Here is a 21,833-nt window from a genome sequence, read left to right on the forward strand (position 1 = left end):
CTTGTATATATACTAAGTAAATTTTTCTTCCACTAAGTAAAACATACACAAAGTGACACCTCCATCGTGGCATCTTTTAGGAGATAGAAGACCCACAGAAAGCGCATGAAAAAAAGTATTTATCCAAGATGAGGCGAATAGCAATTTCAGCCAATTTCAAGCGGTTAACTTGTGTTGTGAAACAGTTGACACTGCACTAATACATATTATTTCCGGTTGCGGTGAGAGTTCCTTTCCCGTGTACTCAAACAATTCTAAATTTGTCACTGCACTAAGGACACTAAGCCTGTTACATACTAAGCTGGCGGAGTTACGTCCTGCATGAACGTTCCTTTGAAGGTTGCTGATCGCATTATGCCGCAACCGCTGCAGAGGATCGGCCGAGAAGTTAGCGGGAACCATTTTATCCCTCATGTTTCAATACAAAAGGCGCCAAGTGATAAAGATTGTTTGAGATAAAGCAACATCGCAAGTACATAATAAGCCTATTTATCTGCATGAAAAGGGCGTACAGCACGAGCAGTAGAAGAGGCAACGACACTCTTCAGCGTGAGATCAAAGGAGAATACGTGAACGAACTCATGCGCTCAACAAGCTGCATTCTATGAATGTTGTAATGCACGCATTGTATGCGCTGCACGCTTGCGCGCAAATTGGAAGAAAATGGGACAGAGTGCCCAAAGAAAACAAGGACCGAAGACGCAGATGTTTTTACAGTGGCTCTTGGCCTAGAAGTGCCGAAACAGTACCTCGCAGAGCAACTTCAATGCGCTATTCGCCGCTTTTCCGCGGACAGATATAACGAAAATGCACAAGAGCCACCACGGAGCAAAAAAAAAAAAAAACAGTTTGCTATCATCTTGAATAATGATGAGAGGCGACGCAGCTGTAAAAGCGTGAATGAAAATTGGCCACTTTCTAAATGTCGGCCAGAAAGGCGTAGAAGGACGTGAATTCCAGACACGAACTTTCGCCTATTGGCACCCTGCAATGCAGTTTGGCTGTACACGTTGCGCCACCCAGCAGCGGCGGTGAGCACCCGCGGGCAGGCCTTCGCCGCCGCGGCAGCTTTGTCCGTATTGCGCTCAAGCGCGCCTGACAGCCTCGTTTTCTAATTTTGCAATGGATTTACCGCAGCCTCTCGGCAGCTCCTCTGTGAGAGGTTTGACGAAGAAGAACAAGCGCAGATATTGCTGCGTTAAGGATTGCCACAACTGCGAAGGGGATGACGGCATCAAATTCTACCGCTTCCCTTCAAGTCCGTGGGAAGCAACCCGGCGGCTGAAGTGGATCGTCGTGGTTCCGCGCGTCAAGTAAGTGTCGCTCTTGCGAATTTCCGTTAAACGAACTAAGGCGTAAACGGCCAAATAAAGTGACAACTGCATAAAGGCGCGTCAACTGATTCCTGCTGTTGTAAATTGGTTAAATAATTGTTTAGCTCGTCTCGCTCCAACACAAACGTGCAATGGTTGTTACGTGCGTAATCTAGCTTCGTAAGCGCTCCGTGCTGAAACTTTGTACGCAGTGTGCTTTTGTTGTGCATTCATAAGCCAACGTGAAGCTAGTGTCTGCGCCGGGATCAAGACGCGAGTGCTGGAAACGGACGCAATCATGCCTATACTGTCTCGCGCGCAGAAAAGAACCAAGGCTGGAGTGCACTGCACCGCACGTCGAGTGTTCGCGAATTAGCATTTCTGTCGCGCACGCTAGCACACATTTGTTCAATCTTCGCGTTACTTAGTGGCAGCTGATTGCTCTCTGTCATGTTTCAGCGGTGATGACCTCTCACATTGGAGCCCTAATAAGAATACGAGAATTTGTTCGAGGCAGTTCGTCAACGAAGAAAAAGCAACATCGAGAATCATCCTGGTTACCTGCCAACAATATTCCCACCCGTCTACAAGAAGCGGTCCACGGCTCCTGCTGCACAGATTTCCAGGTTCAGCAGGTATCTGCTTTACTTGTGCGGCGGTAAATAATTATATATGATACGTATCGGACGGCCCCTTGTACACGCGCTTACTTTTGTCGCTTCAGGAGAGTTTGGTGTTGGGCTAGTTGATATATAATGCAAAATAAAACAGCTAAAGAATTAGCATGAGGAAGAGTAACCAGTCAACACAACACTGATTTTAAACTGAAGGTTTATATTTGCAGTAATGCAAAATATATTCATGCAACGAATTGGGGTACTGGGCTGAATGGAACAAAAAGCAGCCACAACAAAAGGAGTGGGGGGGATTCTTTTGTAGCCGCAACTTCAGCTGCATTTTACTTGCGATGCTGAGGTGTATAATTTTTTTCATATTGTTGAATTGCTGTTATTCACTCATCCTTTTTTGTTGTTACGATATCACTTTTGCCCGGGATATCAAATATACCTCATTTTCCTTTGACAACCTTCAACACATAAGCCTTTCTTTCGATAATGCATCTTGCGTGCCTTCATCATAAATAAGATATGGCCTGTGGTGCGGTATCGTGCTTTATAGCACACAATATTACTAGCCGAATTACATAGAGAGGTTGTCACACTTGAGATTTCCGTGCGTTTGCAGATGGATGCGCAGATCTGCGGCTTCGGCTACTGCAGCGCCTTGTACGGCAGAAGTAGCAGAATTTGATGCTGAATACGCCAGCAGCAGTGCCATCTCTGTACCAGCCGAGGTGGTTGGTTATACATGCAGCAGCATGGGATGGCCTGAACCTGTTGCGCGCTGCCGCTGAGGCCCACGTAGCAGCTAGATCAGTGTTTAGCTTTATAAGAAACTGTGCACTAGCAGAAACACCCCACTACATTTCATCAGCAGAACATTTTGAACTAAACCTTCCTTTGCCTCTTCCAGCAGCTTTGCATGAGTCTATGGTTTCTTGCCTGATATATTCGTGGATGCATATGCGATGCTTATACGTGCTCTGAATGGTAGTACCAGCTAACAGGATTATATATACTGTATGTTAACCAACAAGGTGTGCGAGGAAGTGGATGACTGTTGTTTGTAACAAAACATTATTTCATACATATCACATTAGCCCGTAATGTAGGCCTGTAGGCATATCTAAAGGACAGCAATTCTTCAATGAAAAAGCGCATTTTATTTAATGGCTTCCTTCAGGTACTTTATTTTTTATGATTTAGCCATTCAGTATGTGCAAATTATTGGCTAATTGTCCAGCATGAGTATGTGCCACGGTTACACAAGAAATATAAAAGCCTGAAATGTATTTACAATTAAATGCCTACATGGCATAAGAGGTATAGAAATTGTTACGTTTGTGGGGCAGAAAAATAGCTGTTGCACGAGATTACACGTTGCATACTAATGAAAGTAAACACAATTGGCACGCAATGCCATTAGTTGTACAGCATTTAATAACCACTCCATTACAGTTTTGCTTCATTAACACTCCAGTTCTTGCATTTGGATCTGCATAATTCTTTCAGAGTCCTTGTTTTAAGTTTCTAATTTCTGTCATATCGAAAAGTACGGAGCCGATTATACCGATAGTGGTTTTAGTACCTTGCTCACTACGGTAATTGTGATGCACATTTCAAAAGAATGAGAGTATCTTCTTAAGTACCTAGTCTTCTGGGTTGCGCTTTTGTGTAAACAGAAGCATTTGGCAGTCTTTGTAGAAGCTGAAAACAAATTGCAGTCATGACAATAAAATGGGTCTGCTGCACATGAAACCCAGGGCTTTATGAAGACAATGCTGCGATATAGAAATAGTAAATCAGCTGCTGCATTGACAACTTTTTACCCTAGTTATCCTTACAAGATTCGACACATAACAAACCTTTTGAGTACATGTTAAAGTCTATACTTTAATTGTTATCAAGTGTTAGAATTGTGAGCAGCACTTCCCTAATACAACATTAAATTTCTCTTAGGAAACTCAAACACCGGAGAGGAGCAACGCGACCACAAGCTTTTCAGTGTTTATTTGCTGCACTGAAGGCAACAACCTGTCAACGCAGATAACCTCCCACGAGACATGCGACTGAGAAGTGCAACACACTCTGAACGTTCCCAGCAAGCACTGTGGTCCAGACCATCGGACAAGCTATTTTGCTGGCCACGAAAGTATTTCAAGGAGTACAAGTGCTCTTGAGGACTTATGTAATGTAAGTCAGGTGATGTTCGCCTTGCTCTTGAGGGTGTTTCCGGCCTCGACTGAGCGCAGATGTGACGTGTCTAAAGAAGATCGACTGCTGCTGTTCCTGATGAAATTGAAACTTGGCATCAGCTATTCATCCCTGGCTACTCTGTTCAGCATTAGTGAAACATCAGCCTCACGACATTTTAAAAGTGTCCTCAAAACCTTGGCATTTGCTACAAAGCAATGGATTTTTCGTCCTGCACTCAGAGTTATTCAGGCTACCATGTCAGACGGTTTTAGAGCACATTATCTGGACTGCACAATAGCTCGTTGCGTCGTCCTCAATTTAAGTAGAACCCTTTTCCTAAGCCTCTAGGTTTCTGCCCCATACGTGAGTACAGGTGAGACACAGATGTTATACACTTTTCTCTTGAGGAATAATGGCAACCTGCTGTTCATGATTTGAGAATATCTGACAAACGCACCGCAGGCCATTCCTATTCTTCTGATTATTTCAATCTCATGACCCGGATCCGCGGTCACTACCTGCCCTAAGTAGATGTATTCCCTCACCATTTCCAATGCCTCGCTACCTATCGTAAACTGCTCTTCTCTTCCGAGACCGCTAAACATTACTTTAGTTTTCTGCAGATTAATTTTTAGACCCACCCTTCTGCTTTGGCTCTCCAGGTCAGTGAGCATGCATTGAAATTGGTCCCCTGAGTTTTTAAGCAAGGCAATGTCATCAGCGAATCGCAAGTTGCTAAGGTATTCTCCGTTAACTCTTATCCCTAATTCTTCCCAATCCAGGTCTCTGAATACCTCCTGTAAGCACGCTGTGAATAGCATTGGAGAGATCGTATCTCCCTGCCTGACGCCTTTCTTTATTGAGATTTTGTTGCTTTATCACCTACAGATAGTGTAGGTGATAGCAACAAAGCCACGTGCAAGTGGCTCGACAGAAATCATTCCAAAAAACCTTCGAGGGAGAGGGACAGAGGAGGAGCCCTAGAAACTTCAGCCAAGGGCGAGGAATGTAAATTTCTTATCCATCAGATGCACTGACGGGACACTAATACATAGGTTAGCGCAACGTTTCACTGCTTCCCTTGGCGAAAATCTTGTCTACCCGGCACAGTTAATATTGACATGAGTGCTACAACATCTGTGGAAGTAATCCTGTTGCGTGTTGTTACTCCACAAGGTTTAATATATTTGGCATATAAGTGGCGCCTTGACGTGACCGTCGTAGGATATTGTTTTTTCATTTGTTCCACTTGTACAGCAATATATATGCTAGGATGCATTGTACAATATGTGAACTTATTTCGGTGCTGTTATTTCTTCTAGGTTTCCGCCGAACATATTTGTGTTTATCATATGTGCAGTCTGCAGTAAGGCAACAATATGTTTGTCATCACTTTTGTTTCACAACATAATTTGTTATGTCCACTAGCTCTCAATTCTTGTTGTTATAGTTATTCCTCTTTAATTTCATTAGCTTGCTTTGTTTACCTTGTATGTATGTTTTATCATGTGTTTAATATCTTTATTTTGCACCTGAATTTGGGCACTATATTGGTGCAATGAGAAATTATATATGCACTATCAGAATAAATTCAATTGCAAACAATTACAGAACAGCGGCACTTTGTTTTCAGGTTCACCTACATTTTTAATAAGCTTCATTTACTCCAAGACGTACACTTGGCACTGCTCTGTGCTTGACAGTTTCTGTGCTTAGAAACTGGCTAGATTATGCTCCCACATTGCACTTTGTAATTACACGTAACAGGCGTTATGATCCGTTTTTTTCTGTTCGCATGTTAAATTTAACTTGATGGTACGGTATTCACGGATTTTCTCTGTTGCATGTTTCAAGGTGCGCACATTTAAACAGTAAAAACGAATTTCATTGGCTGATGCTGTTGTTGAGCAACTGTTGTAGACGAACAAAGAGCACCTGTCTTGCTTGAGTCCTGTCACCAGTGTTTGCAGATTTAAGGCACCAGGAAGATATACTCACTTTTAATCTGCCAATAAACTTTGACACATCTGGACATATTAAAATCAGTATTTATTGTTCCTACTTCATTTGACAAGCATGAATACGTGGGTGCAGTTTTCTTTGATCATGTAAAAGCAACAGGTGTTGCCTCAGATCAGAAACTTCAATGCGCAAACTTCCTTCAGAAATTTTCTAATACTTATCAGACATACATGTACACTTAAAGCTTGCATAACTGTAACAAAGCTTGACTAGGAAACACACAAGTGAAAAGCAAAAGCTAAGACGTCACAGTATGCATAATTACACTTCACAAAACATCATTGTTTGCAAAATAAAAGGCTAGTCTTGTTGATTGCCTAAAGAATAAATACACCAATTTACCATGAGCAAAACGTGAACAGGGTGAATGCAGGAGCCAACGTTTCGACAAGTGGACTTGTCTTTTGAAGAAGACAAGTCCACTTGTCGAAACGTTGGCTCCTGCATTCACCTTGTTCACGTTTTGCTCACCGTCTTGAATTTCCATCTCCCATTCCCCGTATTTTCTCTACCAATTTACCATATGTGACAAGATGCATATAGAAGGTTCAGATGAGCATTCACTCCGGTAATACTAATACCACTGAAAAGAAACAACAACTGTAGCACCACATATCCCTGAACATGTTGACTTGTATCACAGGAGGCTTACATGAAGTAAAGATAGAAGCAAGTAAATAACAAAGATAATCGTTTGCACAATAAGATTAGTGTGGTTGGTTTCCTAAAGAATAAATACACCAATTTACCATGCGTGACAAGATGCATACAGAAAATTCAGATGAACATTCACTCCGGTAATACTAATACCACTGAAGAAAAACAACTGCAGCACCACACAACCTTGGCCATGGTGACTTGTATCACAGGAGGCTTACATAAAGTACAGATGATAAAGCTTTGCTGTCAAATGAATATGAGGACAGGTAGAAGCAAGTAAACAACACAAATAATCCCTAATATTTCTCTGTACAATATGAACTAACTAGCCCTGCAACGAGCAATCAAGTTGTATAGACCCTTTCTGTAGTCTGATATCTCTGGCATCCATGGTTCTTGACTAGGCCATGCTGTAAGTCACTGCATGTGACTGTAAAATTATACCTGCTTTATAGGGTTGCTTCCAGTAGTCAGAAACTGTTCTAATGGCATTTGTGAATTTTGCCATTTTAACTCAGCTGGTTTAATAATATCACTAGACAGTGAGCATTGTGACAGATGAAGTCCGTTACTCTATAGAAGAGAACGAGAATTGTAATGCTAGTATTCCTACCATTTTCGCTGTGTTGCAGATTGCTGCAGAGCGCTTGTAAATATATCGCTCTACACGTGGCGTTTTGCTGGAGTATGTCCTTAAGTTGCCCACATTGTGCATTAACACAGTGGTTATAGTGTGGTGCTGCTAAGCACAGTCATGTGTCTGATTCACTGATAGTATCAAAACGCTTATGCCATACGGTGTACTATATTTACATCTAAATAACATGAGGGAGGGCTTTCTGTCTCTCGGAAAAAAGAAAAAGAAAAATTGCACGTATAATGGCAAGTGATGACAGTGGGAAAAACAGAAAACGACGTACAAAATAGGGTGCCCGCTGGGGACATTACTCATTGTTACTTTGAACTGTCGTGGCCAAATACAGTGAAAGGACGAGCGCAGCCACAATTTACACATCACTTTTGACGTCTTAGTTATGTCGGCAAGAGCTACTTCGTCCTCCATTCCATAAAAGTTATTGAACAGGCAGCACTGCAGAAAGGCCTGCGGCACAATCAAACATGGCTTCATACATATTAGTGATTGCCGGGGTGCCTAGTAGTTTAGCTTACTGTAGTTTGAAGTGGCAGGGAAAATCAAGAAAAAAAGATATTTCTTATATTCATTTCGTGAACCAGAATATAATGCGAGGCGTGTTCCGACGCCTGAAATGTTGAACAGTCTCACGTTATGTTCACCCAAATACAGCATGGTATAGCCGCCAGGATGCAACTGTCACTTGCACTAGTCTTTATCCTATACTGTCTCTTCCAGCGTTTGATCTCTGCCCCAGATCCCTATATGTATACCCCGAAATATTGTTCCTTAATAAAATCGAAACAAGCAAGTCTGATGTCTTTAATTAAAATGAAATGCATTCTACTTGTATATCAAGCGCTGAAAAACCCTATTCAGTAAATAAAAGTATCACTCTAGAGTGAGGCATCATTCATGCTCCTAACTTTGCTGCCGTACAAGTTCACGCAAAATCCACTGAAAATAAAATTGTCCAGGAGTTGGAATAGCTTCTTGAAGGAAGGCATCTTCCCTACAGACAACCATGGTCACGCTCTGCTTCTTTGAACATACAAAAAAGAAACACAGCTTTGCATTAAGCAGGTACATCAAAATCTGGACCTGTGTATAGTATCTATGTGATTTCCTTAGTATGGGGCTTCCATCAACATGATGCCCATAGTCAACGATGCTGTGCCCTGAATCATGAAAAATCCCTCTTTCTATGCATTTGTATGGGCACTGTATCGACAGCAAGCATGTCTCACCAGAGAGAGAAAAAATTCCATCAGGGCTTCCAGAAAGCCATGTGTATTGCGGATAAACTAGCAGGCCCACCTGAAATGTCATTTTTTACTCATTTGTGTTACGCAGACAAAAATTGTTGCAGAGATTATTTCTTTGCCCATTACTTATTTAAATATTGTCAACATCTGCTCGAGCTTCCTAACAGTCAAGATGTATATTTAGGCTAGTTGGTTCATATCCGTAATAAAACAGCGCCAGAGAACACAAGGGACCAGATGAAGAAAAATACGTACACAGGGTGCTTATTGTGACAGAATAAAGGGTTAATAAAACATGTTTTACAACATTAGTACAATCTGATAAAGATGTATAAAAGAAGCACGGTGCGAGACTGGGATAGTTGGTCATCCATGACGAGGTGCACAGCGCAACAATGGGCAGAAAGGCACAACGAAGGCAAGCGTTTGCCTCCCTCGTGCCCTTCAGTCCACTGTCATGCTGTGCACATTAGCATAAAAGATGACACCGTACTTTGTTGTCAGTTCACCTAAAGGCTGCCTGCGAAAATATGTAGCATGATATGAGACGACATGTACTGTACCATTAAACTTTGCATAGTTGAAAATGATTCCAATTATTATGTTTTTTATTTGTTATCGCAAAATAGGCTGTACTTAGCTCTACAGATAACGAAAGTGACGTGCTCACCTCTGTCACCGTAACACCACGCTGCTGCTCAAAGTCCTTCCTGGCCACTGGCTCCATACGTATTCCTAATATAGAACACGCACATGTAATATATATTGCTTAGATCCAACAATCTTAACGTACGATATGTTGTAGCCTCCGACGAAAAAAAATTGGACTTGAAAAGCCTGTGAAGAATCTCTTTAGGGCCTCTGCGGGTACGCAAGATGGTATGAGCTGCTGTGCTGCTGATGCGCACTTTACGTTCCTTGTGCCACCTGCATAGACGTATATATACACAATATAAACATAACGAAATGAGCATGTCAGAAATATACCTATGCAATGCTTTCTGAGCCACTGTTACCTCGGACAACTTGACTGGCCAGCAGTAGCACGCACAGCTCATTAACAGACTCGCATACAACGAAATCGTTGTAAAAATTCCTCTCCTCTGGTGTCAGCTCTTGTAGATGGTTCGTTGGGGCTATGGTTACCTTAGGAAAGTCACCTAACATGTCCAGCATGTGAAGTGGTCTGTGTGGTGACTTAAGCAATATGCTAAGCTTTTGCTGCAGCAATGCTCTTCGATCTTTTTCGAAAATTCGATCAAGAATTTCGCCACGCCTGATCTCCGCCTCACTTTTCTCCATCTCCTTAAGTGCGTTTGTAAAAGGGGATTCAATGCCCCCTAAATGTTGGGTGACATAGGTAGGTGGCCGCTCTGCAGGCTGCTTGTTTCCCACAAAGCGACTGTTGTTATCCGCAAACAGGAGGACATGAAAGAGCATAGGGCATTAAAATAATACACAGAAAGACGGATTTGACTTCGTACAGGAGTAGACTTCGAGAGAAACGGGAAGAAAAACACTGCTTACTTGGTTATGTCAGGTTGCACAGTAACAAGGATACACTTTTTTTCATAGGTGACCCATCTTTGGTTCAAGCAGGAAAATTCTATAGGCATGCTTTAATTGCACATTGTAAAATAATAAATAGTCATTGTGTGCGTGTATATAGTAATGAACACTGCGTGAGTAATTAAGAGTTATTTTTCGTAAAGTTGGATTGCTATAATGCATTAGCAAAAAACTCAGCTGTTTCTATTCACGTGTAGACAGCAGAGAAAAAATTCGGAGCGCGCGCATAACACAAGCTACGATGAAAAGACTAAATAATACACTCTAAGAACAGTTTACACCCTTCGGAGTGCCCCTTCTGCCACACAACGATAATCGTCATCTGCCTTGATGCGTTTCCTTTCTTTAACGCTGCGAGCCCGGTACTTTCCAGTAACGAACAGCACGCGCGTTATCAGCATGATAGCATTGCCGACAGGAAATGCTATCATGCTGATAACGCGCATGCCGTTCGTTACTGGAAAGTACCGGGCTCGCAGCGATTGTGATTTCTTTCTGCATTTTCGAAAATTGTTGGATTTATGTTAAGTTTAAATTTTAGTCTCTTACTACTATTGTATTACCTGAAACTGCTGTCCGTTAAATACTTGTAGAGTCGATCACCTGTCTGTATGCCACAGCCTGATGTACCTTCAGGAGATGGGAGCTTTGTCAAGCCGTGACACAGCGACGTTTTCTTGCCTCTCCTCATCCATGTCATATATGCATCGGGGGGAGTAGAGGGAGGGGCGGGTGCAGGCCTTAGGATTCTGTGATCTGTGAATCTGTGATTGCGCAACATGTTTAATGGCCTTGTTCGACGCTTTACTTGCAGTGACTTTTGCTTAGATATGTAGAATTATTGGAGACTTATGCGTACATTTAAATATATTGTTGCGCGGTTTTGTGTATAAATGCAGTAAACTTTGTACCAGTGACACTTTTTTGCTCTTCATCAAACTGTATCTTCGCATTTGTAAACTCTATTGTATCTTCGCATTTCTAATGTATATTTCGCATAACTACAGCTTTTTATAGTTGTTCTGTTTTGAGATTATAATTTCGGTCTAATTACTCACAATACACGACTGGGGACAGCTGATCCTACGCAATACATTGGAACGAAGGACAGCGTCATTGAGATTTTTCCCTTGCCATTGCATATGTACAAAAATGCAAACAAGGTTCTTGAATGACGAAGTTTCATTAAAATATTTGTCCTCAACTAGTTCATTTCATAGCCTTTACATTTTTCGTATCACCGGCATGCACTGGTTTGCTGGTTTCGAACTGATATAGTTCTGTAAAAACGTTCTCGACTGCGGACTCAGCTTGCCAACCGCGCTCTTGGTTGAAAAAACTAGCTCTGGTTGACAGCAGCCCGTGAATGTGTACACGGACCAGGAGCAGATTGGGCAAGTCGAACACTTCAGTGCCAATGATGACGTCCCGCCCGACAAAGGCGCCGTCGCTGACTATGTAAAAGTGTACGGCAGGAATTTCGACATCGTCGACGCGCACCTTTCAATCTAGTTCGCCGAGAGATGACTGTTGTCCACCGACTTCGCCTATGGCCGCCTCTGAAGGTACCAAAAGCTCCTTGTCGAGCCGCACGGCATGCGTCAGCTTTATCAAGCTCACGTCGGAGCCCGTATCCAGAAGGGTGATCATCCTTTCGCCGTCAATGACAACGCTTTTCTGCACCCTTTTTGAAGATGTGCTGTGTGCAACGTTCGTCACATTACTTTAGCGGCCTTGAATCGGGCACAATTTCACGCTGTGACCATCACTGTTACAATTAGTGCAATGAAGTAGGCGCCGTGGCTCAGAACACTGACTCGATATGTGGCCCGTTTGTTGGCCGTTGTAGCAACTCCTTCAGACATAGTACTGCTGCGTACAGCAGCGTCTATGTGTGTCGACGAAAGAAATTGCTGGTGGCCACTGATCAGTCCGCTTCGGCTGCAAAATCTTTGTGCCGATGGCAATTATTTTTCGCGGCTTTCTGTAAATTTTTTATAGGCCTTGGTGACTTGAAGCAACTCGTCCACACTTGTGTAGCTTCTGTCCCGGAGCGCGAAACTCATTTTAGTCGACCAGAGGTATTTGACAATCTCGGTAATTGTGCCCGGCAGACTTAGCTTTACCCTGGCGCACATTCTTTACTTTTCTCTGAAGTACTTTGTCACCTCCTGGTCACGACTCTGGACTCGTTCGGCCATTCTCCTCCATAAGTCCGGGAAGCTTTCTTCAGTCACGAAGGCTGATTTAAATGCAGTTACGATCTCTTGCCATGACTGACGCCTTGCTGCTGACGAGGTTAGCCAATCCTTAGCGGGGCACTGTAGCTTGAGGTGAACTGCAGTTAAGCGTTGTTGTTCAGACCAGTTGGCTAAGCCCGCAACACGCGAGAATGTTTCCAGCCAATCCTCGGCACTGATTTGGGCGCTGTCTCCGTTAAAGTTTGGGATTGTAGTGTAGGTGTTCATGTGGGTGACCCACATGAACAGTCATCGCAGTCGATGGCGGATTCATCCTCCCCGCGTCATGTGGGTCATTGCAGAGAAGGCCTCGGTGAGCAGTCCCAAGATGGCGTTGCTCGGGCCTGGATCCAGCTGGAACGACGGTGTTGAAGCAGAAGTAGAGCCGCTGAGCTCCCGAATCTCCTCCTGCAATCGTGAAGACTGGGCGCCTTTTTCTTGGAGCTGGTACGGTGAGCCGCGATCATAGCGTTGCCTGCTGTCTCGTTGGAGCTCGGTGACACTCGTCACCTCTTCAGTAGCGCGTGACTGTGCAGCAAGACGTGTTGTACGGATGTTCGCCGTACTGGCTCACCTAGACGGGCTTGTTGGGGTTATCCGACTTCTTAGTGTAAAAAAAAGTTGTCGACCGCGGACTCAGCTAGCTAACCGCGCACTTGGTTAAAGAACTAGCTCTGGTCGACAGCAGCCCGCGAATGTGCGACTGTGGACCAGAAACACGCGACGCAAAGTAAGGCACAGGCGTACACTCGCCCCAAGCGACTCCCACGCAAAAAGAGCACCTCACGAACTTGAGGGAGCAAACAGACACACAACCTTTCTCTTTAAAACGAAAGTTTACTCTCTCTACGACACAGGCTAATACTAGGTACACCGCCGGGTCGTAAGACGCGGGGCTCGAGGTGGAGGGAGATGCTTGCGGTCAGCGAAGGGGGTCGAACCGGGGGTGGCGGCGAGGCTGCAGCCCGCCGCTTGCGGGACTGTTTCCTCAATGTCTTCGAGACACCTCAGCTTCTGAGAAAAACGGGACCTGGTGGTGACGGCGCAGTGTGCGTTGCTTAGAGTTCTAAAGTTCGGGTGGTATTTTCTTTGCTAATGAAACAGAAGAAAACATGGAAGCATTTGATATCAGTTATTTCTGACACAACTTTTGGCGCATACGATTATATTCTTTTATAAAAAATACATATTTTACTTGTCTTGACAGTGCGTAGCGTTCGAGAATTCGTTTGCAGCATCTTTGGTCATGAAAATGCAGTTATTATTCATGTATTTGATCCCTCGACAAGTATTAAAAGGAGAAGGCCAAGCTGCAACGTGACCCCCCCCCCCCCTCCCCCCGAACGAAATTTCTGGCTACGCCACCGGAGTAGAGGTGATACTAATTACACCCAGTGGGAAAAATATAGATGGCTCACTCGTAATCGACAGTATATATATAAGCATGAAATGGCAAACGGCGTGGCCGTTTGCCATTTGGTTAGTGATGATTTTAGCCACAATCTTAAAACCGGTGCAGTACATGTTCACAACGGCACACCCCACCGCACCACACCACACCATACCAAACCACGCCATGCTGTGCACTGTTTCATATGGACGCTGTCCAACTAAATGAAGAAAACCGCTGAAGGCGGCACGACAGGTAGCGAAAGACGCCAGGGAAACGGAGCGCACTGCCCAGGTAGAAGAACAAACGCGCCTGAAGTATGCGCCACGAAGCGTGGCGCCATCTTTTGAGGCGATGCAAAAAGCGCGCCGCGGAAGTCGCGAACCACTGGAGTTTAAAAGAGCACTGGCAACCCGGTCTCATCGCCAAAAGATGACAGTGTAGTGTGTGCCCTGTATCTGCTTCTTGAACGTCGCTATTGGAAATTACAAATAAACGTTCATCGTACTAGAAGAGACAGACTGAGTGATAGCGTGAACAAACATTAAGACGAACTTGGAAGAAGTATTTTTGTAACATTTGCGCAGTAACTAGTGTATGTAATGCGGTGCTGTACAAAGGGCTGGGGACCAGAGAGCATTTTCTTAAGTTTTGGCTGGTTGCCTGGATGATCTCGTTTTGTTCTCGCAACTTGCCCAGAGGTTCTCGTTTGGGTGCCCGAATAATGGATCTGGCTTTTGCTCAAGGTCACTTGAAAGTCGCCGACAACGGAAGCTAAAAGCATTTCATGCTTAATAAAGACACGAGGAAGATGATGCCCCTAGTTTAAAGTTTGCTTCTTATTTCCTGCAGTACCTTTCTATTAACCTTTGTCATAGACGTTTGATAATGTCGGCAGACAACTATTGTATCAGCTGTGTTTAGCAGCATCACATCATTTCTGTCAATTTCATTCCTTCATCCTAAGACTTTCTCCTTAGGTAAGCTCAGTGAACTGTCCCGTACTACAGAGTTTTCACTCAAATATGCGATATCGTTTTAATGTTGGATTGGACTGAGCAGGAGAACAACATCGCTTTCAAAAGTAAAAATACTTCAGCAACCCGAACAGAATTCTTGAGGGAAGCTGTGAGTAAGTGAAAAGTATTATAAAACAAGGAAATCGGTGTAAACTTGCTTTCTTATTACACACCTTTTACTGTCATCCTATGGTCGTTTGGTCGCACTTTGCAAGCGTACACGCGGAGTTAGAGTCATCTAGAAAACGTTTTTATTGTTTTTATTTCGTGCCAACACATTTTCTTTGCGTAGTTACCTCATGTGGTTTAATCGATTGGGACGTTCTATTTATATGTAGTCACAAGCGCAAATCACGCTTGGCTCCTTGCCTGTGAGCCTTCACCTAGTATCGATTCTATTTGTCTGTGACTGCATACCGGCTGGATGCGCTATGCATGGAGCGTCGCATTGCGGTGGACGCATACGTGAAATACCTGAGCATTTTTTGGGCCTTCTGTGTTGCCGCCTTTCCCTGCGAATGCTGCGAGTCCTTCACATCTGACTCTCCCACTCACCTTCACCGCATTGGAACTCCTTACTGTACAGACCACATCGAAGCAAATTGATTCGGAATGCCAAACAGTCAGTAACAAAAACTGAACAAACAGTTTTATGCACGAGCTCTCCCCTCTCAGACAACACTGGTCAGTTGAAAGAAAACGCAGCGAATTGGAGAAGGAATGTAGAGAGAAAGGTTAATGAACTGACAGGACGTCTCATTCGCTGGGAAGCTCCAGCATTCTCGAACAAGTATTGTGATCTTACTCTCGTCACGCCTTCTACTCGGTTCCATTGTCGTCATGCCTTCGTTGTGACGCACCTTGTCTTTCCATCGATGTCTCTTTCTTTGTAATTGCATTGTAATCATAATTTCGTCATTCAGTGGTGAATATTTATATCGTTGGCGTCCGCATTCCAATAATTTTAGTCATTTATCTGCAGTGCGTGTAGTGTTTGTAGCCACGCCATTGAAAATATATCGTGACCGTCACGTGTTCGTAAACTTTGTAGGAAGAGTTGCGCTCTCTGCCATTTTCTGTAGTAGCATAACATCTAATTTGCAATCTGGTGTGGAAACTGACTGGTTTCGGAGCCTATGTTTATTTCTTCTTTCAACCACCAGTATAATTGCTATGTGGTATCTGAAACATATTTGTTGGAAACGTTCTAAAGAAAAGTATTTGGCCTGACGTTAAATCTTCTTGTTCTATGCAACCCGAATTCTATGAAAAACTTACTAAGAGCCTGGCGCATCTCTCAGTCTGTTGAGTGGCTCGACTTCATCTGTACTTTACCGAGAATCCAAAATTATTCATGGACCCGAGTCTAAGCACACCTTGAACTAGACTATGGAAACCTGCTCGGTGTAAGTTTCGGAAAACAAAATGTGCAAGGTAAGTAAATATTATGTAGAGAACCGAATTACCTTTCGGACACTTTGAGCATGAAAGCTTGTAAGCAGCAATTTGTGTCACTTCATTTTTTTGTTGATATTCCAATAAGCGCTGAAAACATCCACTCGCAACACTTGAGCGTAAACAACAAAAATAGTATCAAATTTTGAAGCATGATTGAGGTTCTGGCTGCTTAAGCGTAAACAAAAAAATTATGCACATCTTAGTCGACCGAGCATCACAGTTTGGTGAAACAACTAGACGAGGAAATGTGGTGTCAACTTATTTCGCTGGTTGCTCCCATACAGTTCAATTGTATTGTAGGCTAGCAGCCATACAATACTGATAAATTCGAGGGTGTTTTCTTGGCATAGTAGTCCACTACTTTTTACAGCGGAGCTCTCTTAGCCTAACTTCTAGCGTTTTGTGATGCGCATGTGCAAAAAAACTATCGTCATGTAAGCCGCGTTTACGGGGGTATGAGCTATTGCTTAAGGAGGTATGAGCCTGTAGCGAGTATGACTCTATAGACGAACTACGTACAGATGACGTACAAGTACGACGAGCCGTTCGGTGGTCTCGGCATCTTAATGTGCGGCGATCTGCGACAACTGCCTCCGGTTCATGCTAGGGAGGTCTTTAGACGTGCACGTGGTCACGACAAGGTGTTCAGCCAGAAGGTCAAGTGGCATCATCTCTCCTACTTCCCTTTGCGGCGTTTTGCGCGTCAAAAGGACGCCGCGTTCTTGGCAATCCTCACGAAAATTCGGGGCGGAAGGGCCCTCCAACAGGAAGAGGTGTGCGTCATCGAGAGTCGGTTTGTAAGTACCGGTTGAGCCTTGCTCGTTGAGCCCGGTGCTGTGCGACTCTTCTACTCGAATAAGGACGTCAATACGTTCACAGCCGATGTTGGCCGACAGGGTGTGGGAGACGTACACGGGGCTAGAGCAGCTGATGTGCACCTCGGATGCCGGTCCGGCGACAACTGTGTTCGCGCACAGGCCAAGGTGGCCGGTATGACTCATGTCGAAATAGGCAATTTATTCCATACGATACTCCTCGCTCGGGTCAAGCCCTACATGGTCACGCTCAACATTGACGAGAAGGACGGACTCGTGAAAGGTACCGTCGGTATACTTAGAGAGAACGAGTACAGGGAAGGCGACGAGCGCGATGCAGTTCGCTTTTGGGTGAAATTTATTGTGAAACATACTAGCCGTGTGGATCAGATCAAAGCCAAGCCCCTCACGCATGCTGCTCGGAGACGGGGAGTCAAGATCATGGCCGATTGCGTGCCCATCGATTTGCGTACCTTCACCCTGACCCCGGTTAGAAAGAGTCGACTGAGTTGCCGACGAAGGCAGTTTCCGGTGGTTCAAGCTAGTGCAGTCACCGTGAAAAATGGGGACGTATACGTTCATCCCGGAACGTCAAAGAGGGACTTTGAAAAAGTTATGAACAACAAGTTTGGGTGGACCCTCCCGCTGCACCCCAATCTCATCGTCATTGGGGGTTATCTTTAACATCCATGTGTCTCGTTCCGACGGAATGTGGTTCTTGGCGTTTCTCTTATAAAGGTTCGGCCTTCAATCTTACTTCAAGACCAACGTCTCCACGACACGCCATCGGTCGTGCATAGACCTGACGTTCGCTAAGAAGACCTCTGCAGTGTCATCACAGAGCCCATAGCCATGTGTCATAGCGACCATGAAGCAGTAATTACTGTGGTCACGAGATAAACGTTGATGAAAACAAACATAAAGGACATGGTTCTGCAATATTTTTTTGTTTTATTTTATTATATACATATATATACTGCTCCGCTCGTCATTCACCTTCACAAAGTAGAATGGCTCTGAATTTTTAAAAGCTTTCCTTAACTGCAGCGCTAACAAAAAATTACGCCTTTGAAATCATGTTTCTCTATGGATGCTGGGATTGCTTCTCAAGTCACTTTAGCTAGCTAAAACGTTTTAATTGCTTCAAGTTTTTGGAGGCGTGAATGAAGTAACCACCTTGATTTAAGCAGAACTGTGCGAGCGGCTTCAGCTGCTGCAATCCGATATCACAACATATACCACAAAAAGAGTAACAAGAGAAGCAGAAAAGGCGCGCATATATCTCACACCATCGATAAAAACACAGTTTCTGTATTCAGTGCGAATTAAATGCGGGAAGTTCAAAAGAAGAAAGAAGGCAAATACATAAAGATACAATCACAATAAAATGCGCATGCTGCTAGTTGAAGAAGCTGAGCCGTATTAAAATCTTTACTGCTTTCTACCTGCCGCTTCATCAGAAGAAGCACTTACGTGTAATCTGGGAGAAGAAAATTACAGTCTCTGTGCATTACTTCAACCAGAAGATGCGCTTTCGTGGAAAGATGAACTGCTGACTGCGCTCTAAAGAAAGAGATAAACCTAGGGACTCTAACGTAAGCGCTCCATCGCACTATCCAGCTTGATATAGAAAAAAAAAATATGCGAAGTTTACGAGTTTCGGTCGGCAGGATGCTTCCGAAAACAACACTAATTTGCATGAACAAAACTCCAATCCCGCGACAGCTGTACTGTCCCAATGAACTTGGCTCGAAACATAGGAAAAATACTCAGTCCTGCTTTGGTATAAGTGCAAAGTGGATACACGTCAATAGCTGCTCAACAGTAGGGGCAGCAAAACAACGAAACTGGAAAGGAAGGCAATGAGGGCAATCACTAATGCTCGTGCGCGAACTCAAAGAACTAGCAAGCGAGGTAGTTGCACCGACTATGGACAACAAACAGCCAATCGTTGTTTATAGCCAGATGACGGTGATACTGTGTAGGTTGCTGCAGTCTGTTGGCCCTTCTTGTGCTGTTTGCTTTGCCTGCGCAACAGTCCATTCACATTGCACCTGGAACCGACGGCAAGCGTTATACAGCGGAAAATAATAGGTCGTTGGAAAGCGCGCATAAATGCAGAATATTCAGATCCTGCCACACTGGATTTAACTATTTCTTTTGGTAAACAGTATAGTCATTCGATAACAGTTAGGAGCACCGAACAAAAGGTGTTTGGTCGTGCTCTCAGTATTGCAGCCTGTATAGGTTGCTTTGTCATGTAACCCAGCTAACCATTAAAGTATGCATCACGACAGCTTGAAAGTTTGCCCTGTACAACACCAATTAAACGCGGCATAAATTGAACTGAGAGATGGTATTCACAATGTGTTATGCACATATTTGTAATCGCTTCACCTAAACGAGTGGCTATGGCATGATTCAGGTAGTGGGGTGTTCTATTGAAAATTCTGCGTTTTCGAAAAATCCGCCCTTTAACCACAGCAAGAGAATGGGATTTTATTTGTCTTGCCTTTTCGTGTGTCACCGCTGTGATGTGTCGTTGAGAGTCATGTACAAAAGTAACCCCCGTCGTCATCTATGGAGATGCACACTCCGAAAAGTGAATGACAAATCGCGGGCGCACGTATTACAGCATCGCAAATATATCTTGCAGGGCATAGATGGGGTAATATAACGGCAAGAAGGCGTTACAGTAGGCAATACTGCAATCATCATCGTCATCAGCCTATTTTATGTCCACTGCAGGACGTCCCCTGTCCCGCGTCAACCGGCTCTAACCAGCACCCCCAAATTTCTTAATTTCGTCGCACTACCTAGTCTTCTGTCGTCCTCTACTGCACTTCCCTTCTCTTGGTACCCATTCCGTCACCCTTATGGTCCAGCGGTTATCTACTCTACGCATTACATGACCTGCCCAGCGCCTATTTTGATCTTTATGTCAATTAGAATGCTGTTTATACCCGTTTACTCTCTTATCCAAACCGCTCTCTTTCTGTCTCTAACAGTTATCCCTAGCATTCTTCGTTCCATCGCTTTGTGCGCAGTCCTTAACTTGTTCTCAAGTTTCTTTGTCAATCTCCAAGTATCTGCCCAATATGTCAACACCGGTAAAATGCACTGATTGTATACCTTCCTTTTCAATGATAACGGCAAGCTTCCAGTTAGGAGCTCACGATGTCTGCCGTATGCGATCCAACCCATTTTTATTCTTCTGTGAATTTCCTTCTCATGATCAGTGTTCCCCGTGATTAGTTCACCTATATAAACGTACTCCTTCACAGACTCTAGATACTGACTGGCGATCCTGAATTCTTGTTTTCTTGCCCGGTTATTCATCATTATCTTTGTATTCTGCATATGAATCTTTAGCCCCACTCTTACACTCTCCCTGTTAAGGTCCTCAATCATTTGTTGTAACTCGTCTGCAGTGTTGAGGAATAGAACAATGTCATCGGCAAACCGAAGGTTGCTGAGGTATTCGCCATCGATTCTTACTCCCAAACCTTCCCAGTTTAATAGCTTCAATATTTCTTCAAAGCACGCAGTGAATAGCATTGGAGAAATTAGGTCTCCTTGTCTGACTCCTTTCTTTATAGTTATCCTCCTACTTTTCTTGTGTAGAATTAAGATGGCTGGTGAATCGCTGTAGATATTTTCCAAGGTACTTACATGAGCGGTCTGTACTCTTTGATTACGGAATGCCTCTATGACTGTTGATATATCTATTTAATGAAATGCTTTTTCGTAATCTATGAAAGCCAAATAGAGAGGTTTATCGTACTCTGCAGATTTATCGATAACCTGATTAATGACATGGATGTGATCCATTGTAGAGAACCCCTTCATGAAGCCCGCCTGTTCCCTTGGTTGACTAAGGTCCAGTGTTGCCCTTATCCTATTGCAAATTATCTTGGTAAATATTTTGTATAATACTGGGAGTAAGCTAATAGGCCTATAATTTTTCAGTTCTTTAATGCGTCCCTTTTTGTAGATTAGTATAATATTTGCATTCTTCCAGTTTTCTTGGACCCTTGCAGTTGATAGACATTTCGTATAGAAAGGCGTCAGTTTTTCAAGCATTATCTTACCCTCACCTTTGATTAAATCGACTGTTATTCCATCTGCTCCTGCCGCTTTTCCCCATTTCATGTCTTGCAAGGCCGTTCTCACCTCATCTCTAGCTATAGGAAGAGTTTCTGTCTCCTGCTAATTATCGTTTCGAATGATGTTCTCCGGAGTCCTCTGGGTACTGTACAGGTGAGTATAGAATTGTTCCGCTGCATTTTTTTATACCTTCGATATTGCTGATGATATTACCCTGCTTATCTTTCAGTGCATGCATCTTGGTTTGTCCTATGCCAAGTTTCCTTCTCACAGATATCAGGCTGCGTCCATTTTTTACGGCTTCCTCAGTCTTTTCTCACGTTATAATTTCGAATATCACTTATTTTCGCCTTGTGGATCAGTTTTGACAGTTCCGGAATTCTATGTGATGTCTTGAGTTGGACTCTTTCATTTTTTTGTCATTTCTTTATTAGGTCCTTTGTTATTTGGGAGAGCTTGCCTACTGGTTGCCTTGATGCCTTGCCTCCCACGTCAGGTGCTGCCTCTGAAGCCAGCCTCGTTACG

The 21,833-nt window shown here is 43.7% G+C and overlaps 1 long non-coding RNA gene across 1 annotated transcript; it reads left to right on the forward strand.

The window, feature by feature from the left end:
* The first annotated feature begins 326 nt into the window (after window positions 1–326).
* On the forward strand, window positions 327–6,232 carry LOC129387403 (uncharacterized). The gene is made up of 3 exons (XR_008614641.2): window positions 327–1,313; window positions 1,773–1,948; window positions 3,893–6,232. It is a non-coding gene; the product is annotated as an uncharacterized lncRNA (long non-coding RNA).
* Window positions 6,233–21,833: the final 15,601 nt, after the last annotated feature.

This window comes from Dermacentor andersoni, chromosome 2, assembly GCF_023375885.2.
Source record: "Dermacentor andersoni chromosome 2, qqDerAnde1_hic_scaffold, whole genome shotgun sequence".
NCBI classification, from domain to species: domain Eukaryota; kingdom Metazoa; phylum Arthropoda; class Arachnida; order Ixodida; family Ixodidae; genus Dermacentor; species Dermacentor andersoni.